General features: G+C 32.7%; 1 long non-coding RNA gene across 1 annotated transcript; it reads left to right on the top strand.

Annotated features, from left to right (window-relative positions):
• Positions 1-3677: 3677 nt before the first annotated feature.
• On the top strand, positions 3678-4484 carry LOC112324709 (uncharacterized). Its single transcript, XR_002978712.2, has 2 exons — positions 3678-3998; positions 4216-4484. It is a non-coding gene; the product is annotated as an uncharacterized LOC112324709 (long non-coding RNA).
• Positions 4485-6000: the final 1516 nt, after the last annotated feature.

Below are 6000 nucleotides of genomic sequence, written 5' to 3' on the forward strand. Positions count from 1 at the left end.
TTACCTGAGAGGACAAGGTAAGAGTAGAAAGTTAATTATTTTAAATATATAGTTTTTTTTAATCAGATTTTAAAGATAAAGATAAATCATTTGGAATTCGTAAAAGACAATAGTGGTTTTTTTTTTTGTTGGAAAAAAGGTTTATTAAATTGGAAAATATGGTGAAAACTGAGGGTGACTCACGGTTTGCCACCCGTTTCTCTATTTTTAAATGTGCTCAATATATATATATATATATGTATGTATGTATCGAGCACTCTAGCAGCAGGGCTGTCATTGTAGATTCTGCCAGACGGTGAAGGAAAAGTTGTCAAAGAAGTTTTTCCCTTTTCTGGCATCATCCAACATTTCAGTTCCTTAATAGCCAATGTACAATTTTTTTTTTCTCCTCTAACTTGGTTCGTTTGGCTTGCAGATCTAGACAGAGGAGAATATGTATAATTGCTTATGCCAGTTGAACCACTGTTCTTGTTTTTGTGATGGCTACGGGCATTAGAAATAAATGTTGGAGAATGCGTGGATAAATATGTGAACCAGACTTATCTCTCAATCCTTTTATCTTATTGTTTATTTTCTCTGCTTTCATAATCTTGAGCTGGAAAGCACTTGGAAAGAGCTGAAGAAGTGCATGTTCTTCTGGTAGCTTGAGATGAGTTTCTATCTCAAGTGGCTCTTGCTTTATAAAAGAGTATTTGTGCTTATTACTTGAAGGAAAAAGCGTTCACTGTCTATTGGCTAACCTTATGCCTTAGATGCATGGAATAGATAGTTTTTACTTGATTTAGAAGTTATGGCATGCCTTCAGCCAACTTTCTGAATACAGGAGTAACATGTGATTTCATAGCTTCAAGATGGGATCTTGATGGCATAGAAATGCATTTTCCCTAGAATTGCTCTAATCTAATTTTTGAAGAGCAGCTAGAAATCTCTCATTTTAGTTTTTCCCTTTCTCTGAGAAAAAAAAACGTAAGGGTGAAAAGGTGTGTGGTAAAATTAGGATTTGAGATTTTCTTATGGAAGCACTTCGCTCTCCAATCACTGAGTAGTTCATTCTGAAGTGTTTTTTTCCCCTACCATATTGAATAGGAGATCAATGAGATGACTGGTGGGGGAGCAGACTGTTGCTTTAAATGTGTTGGTTCGACAACTTGATGGAGCAAGCATAAGCTTGTTCTTGAAAGGTCTCTCTGCCAAAATACCATTTCATTTCCATCAATGCTCTATTATTTCTTTCCAGCCTTTGAAAAACAAGCTATATCTACTCACAAGAATCTTGTTCTTGGCTTCTACATCCCTTGCAGTCAAGGTAAGTTTCAACTTATTCGCTCATGGCAAGCAGCCCCCCTTCTCTTTTCAACATTTTATCTTCCTTTCCAAGGGGGTTTTGTTTGTTCTGCATCTTTTCTTCTGCATATGTGTTTTTCGTAAGAGGAGCTCAAGTAGTCTATGTACATGACCTGTTTTTCATGCTATTTTCCGGTGTTGCTTTATCGATAAGGCATGCACTCTTCCTTTGCTACCGATCTCTTCTTCTTAGCATTGCTTATTTTTATGGTGTTGCTTTATCGATAAGGTGCCCATGTATGTTTTGCAGGACAATCTCGAGTTTCCTGTTTTCGTTACCTATTCTTCAGGGTGTTTTCTTCTATTGCTTTATCCATCAGGTATGCACTCTTCTTTTGCTGGAAAAGTTTCTATTCAAGTTATTCCTCAAATGCTGTCACTAGCCATCAATTTCCCTACTCAAAAGTTCCTTCAGGCACAAAGCAAGGTTAGAGTTTTGCAGCTCTGATCATGCACCTTGGGGTGCTTTATCTCTTCATCTATGTATTCATGTGTGGTTTGGCGGGTGCTGCCATTGCTTATGAAATCTCAGGTTGGATCATTGCTTTGGTCTAGGTAGCTTACGCAGTTGGTTGGTGCTAGGACAGACGGAAATGATTGCCTTGGCTAGCCTTCAAGGACATTTGGGAATTTATTCGGCCTGCAGATTTGGTATTTCATGATCATAATTGTTCTTACCTTACCTCATTTTCTAGCCTCCCTTTGCATTAGGATTATCCATCTCCCTTTCGTCTGACGTTGATTCCTCGTGAACAGCAAATTATCCTTTGTTTATCATCTTACTTCCTCTGCTGCGTGGCCAGTCTAGCTGTCCCGTTGGTTTCAAAATCATAAAACAGTGACTAATCCTCTCATTAAACCATTTATAAGCCACCCAATCATGTTTCCATTTCAAATAAATCTTATTTTAAATCCATTTGCTACATGCATCTCAACATTTTCTTTGATGAGATACTTCACCATGGCAGATATGATTCTCCAAGGAACTTGATTAATAGTATGCAAAAAAATGATCATGATTCTTGGGCTCTGGTGTGAGCTAAAGAATTAACAAAATATTGCTATTCCAGATGAAATTAAGCTGTACTGTAATGATTGATTGCAGGCATCAAGATTTCTTCCAAGGTTTTCAATGCTCTTCGTGATCGAATCAACAACATCTTCAACTCCTTGACATGGAGGATTGAATTAGGTACATGAGAAAAATCGGTCAAAATTTTTTACCAACGATTTAATCGGTCAAAGTTTTTTATTAGAATGAAGTTGTGAATGTTAGATGGTTGAATGTATCTATACCCATTCCTCACGCTTCGTAAAAATAGATCCACAAAGGTGTTTGAAAGCAAGTTGTATTATGTTTTTTTTTAATTAAAATTTAATTTATTTTGTTTTAAATTTAATTTTTAATATTTTAGATTAATTTAATATACTAATAAAAAATAAATTATAATTGAATTAACTTGTTGAGATGAATGATCCAGTATCAAGGTTTTAATAAAAATAAAAGGAATTTACTTGGTATAATTTGATAAAAAATATAAATTAATATGTGACTAGATAAATTTTAAAAAAATATAATTAAAATCTGTTATTTTTTAATTGTTTTTTCAAAGTATTATTATTTTTATAAAATAAAAAAAATGAATTGAACTAAGAAAAACACAGCAAGTCTGGTCATATAAGACGATGTCGTTTAACAAAACAAAACCAGTCAAAGCAAGAGTAAACCAAGTTCTGTCTTTCAGTTAATGCAACGGTCGATTTTTTTTTTTTTTTAATAAATCCAGCCTCTATCTCTCTCTCTCTCAAAATCTCAACATTTTTCAATTTCAAAAGAAAACCTCTCTCTCTCTCTCGCTCTCGCTCTAGTAAGTAGAAGAAAAGAATTGGTACACTTTTAGCCGTTCAAATTCTATGTATTAAGGTTTGATTCTTCTTGTAATCATATGGAATTTCAATTTCAATCAAAGAGAGAGTCTTCATCAGGTACCCATCTCTCAATCTCCTGCTTTAAATAAATAATTCTTCATCAGGTACCCATCTCTCCATCTCCTGCTCTAAATATATAATTTGTTCTTCTTCTCTGTGAATTTTGCTTTATTCTGGTTAGTCTTTGACGGGTCTTTAATTCTTTCTGATTTTTGTGATTATGTTATAGTAATTTTTATGTAAACTTTGCTACGTTTCCCAGTTTGATGTGTTTTTAATTTTATGTTCATTGTAAATTATGATTTCTTGAATTTATTAAGGGATTGGATAATTTCCAGAGTTAAAGTTTGTATCTTTTAGATCTCAAGGTGAGTGTTTTCTTTTATTTACTTCTTAAAGAATTAGGATTTAGAGAACAAGAAACCTTTTGATTGATTGAGTTTTACTTTGTGGTTTAACATTTTAATTTCACTTTGTATTTAATCGGTTATAAATCTTTGAATTTGGTTTCTCCTATTCTTTCAAAAAAATCGAATTTGAATTTCTGTTTATGTTTTCAATCTCTGTCCATGGCTGGCAAATGAATTCCCAATTAACGTTTCCCTCTTGCTCTTGATGCAGGTTAAAAGACCTAATTTTATGTTCATTGTAAATTATGATTTCTTGAATTTATTAAGGGATTGGAGAATTTTCAGAGTTAAAGTTTGTATCTTTTAGATTTCAAGGTGAGTGTTTTCTTTTATTTACTTAAAGAATTAGGATTTAGAGAACAAGAAACCTTTTGATTGATTGGGTTTTATTTTGTGGTTTAAGATTTTAATTTCACTTTATATTTAAGCGGTTATAAATTTTTGAATTTGGTTTCTCCTATTCTTTCAAAAAAAATCGAACTTGAATTTCTGTTAATTTTATATTAACGTTTCCCTCGTGCTCTTGATGCAGGTTAAAGGACCTATGCAGATCGATAAATACAGTCAATTGAACCAAAAGAGAGAGATCAAATTTAAAACTTGATTGAAGTGGTACGATCACTTTGTTTCTTGATAGGTCTTCTTTGTTTTTTCTTGATAGGTCTTCTTTGTTGTAATGATCGTGTTTCAATTTTTAAGCATAAATGCAAAATTGAGCTACTGTTTTTGTTAATTGTAAAATCATGATTACTCAGAATATTTTACAATTAATTGCAAAATCTTCAAAATTTTATTCCTGCATATTGCCTTTCTGTATTAGAAGATACAATTTTCAAAAAAATATTCAACTGTTCTCCTAATTTAGCAATGAAGAATCAGATTTTTGATAATGAAGATGATTTTTCTCTTTTGGATTCACTGAATGCAGTTGTAACTAGCCAATACTAGTAAAACTATCACTCATAGTCGTTGTTACTAGACCAACGTTGTTGTATTGTTGTTGGTGTGGCTTTAGGGAATTATGTTTGTATGCATTTGTCTCTTCCTTTGAATTCTGAATTTCTGCTCTAGGAATAAAGGGAATGAGAGCTGATGGAGCAACATTTCAATGCGTTATTTTTGTCTATGCAAACATAAAAAAAGGTACTAAAATAAATAGCATTTTTTAGTAAAATGATTTCATAAATCACTTCTGTAACACCATTCCTTACTTCAAAGTTGATTGTTGCTTTGGCATGGGCCGGGGTTTTGGGGGTCAGTTTCTTTCTTTTTGCTTTTCGATTTCGATTTTGATTTCGCTTTAAAGTCTTACTTCTGATATTATTTGAAGAAAACCCAGCTAAGCTAAAAATATCATGCTGCTTCTTTGAATTGTGGGATTCTTATTTGATTGGAATAGGCAGTTAGGTTGGGAGTGATTTTTGCCATTTTCTTAAAGAGTTGATGTCTAATCTTAGATGATTAATCAATTTTCTTAAAGAGTTGATGTCTCATAACTAAACATTGCTTTTTCACTGCTATTTATCCAAAATCAATTTTGAATCTTCTGCCCATCTTCTTTTTCATGTATTTTTTGGGTTCTTTTCATGTATCTTTTTTTATATATAAATAATACTTTGCTTGGACAGTAAAATCATTGAGAAATTCGTAGAACCTAAGGAATGAAGAAGCTAACAATCATCACTTTGCCATTCTCATAGGGCCAGGGATATGGTAAATTAATTTGCTGATGTGATATGATATTTCTCTTTTAGACTTGTATTTGGAATTGATTTTTTACAAATACATGATTGAATATACTGGTGAACTTGTCAAACCTCCAATAGATCATGGGAGAAAGCGCTCTAGTTTATGCTTCAGGTTTGTAACTGGTGCGTTTCTGTTGAGAATGTTGCTGCTGTCCTTACTCTTTGTATGCATGTATTTGTCATCTAGCACAACTACAAATTATCATCCTAAAACTAATGTGATTATTTCTGAAAGAGTTGATTGCTTACTGTGTTGAAGTCCTCTACAAAGCTGTTGAGATCGAAGTTTACCTCTTCTTTTCCTTGTTAATGTAAGGCGTGCTGGGACTTGTATGTTTAGATCAAACTTTATTAATCATAAGGGCTGGAAGTATTGCTCATCTGATTAATCATCACTCGTGTGGGGTGTGGTATCATCTGTTCATCCTGTTTATGATTAAGTTTTGACAGATAAATTTCATCCAACTTTATAGCATTTTTTCCCTCTTTAACTTTTCAAACTTTATTATCACATGGATAATAAATGGCACTACCATAAATAACATTTTTTCAGTAAAAATAACATTTTT

The sequence above is a fragment of the Populus trichocarpa genome, chromosome 17 (assembly GCF_000002775.5).
Source record: "Populus trichocarpa isolate Nisqually-1 chromosome 17, P.trichocarpa_v4.1, whole genome shotgun sequence".
NCBI classification, from domain to species: domain Eukaryota; kingdom Viridiplantae; phylum Streptophyta; class Magnoliopsida; order Malpighiales; family Salicaceae; genus Populus; species Populus trichocarpa.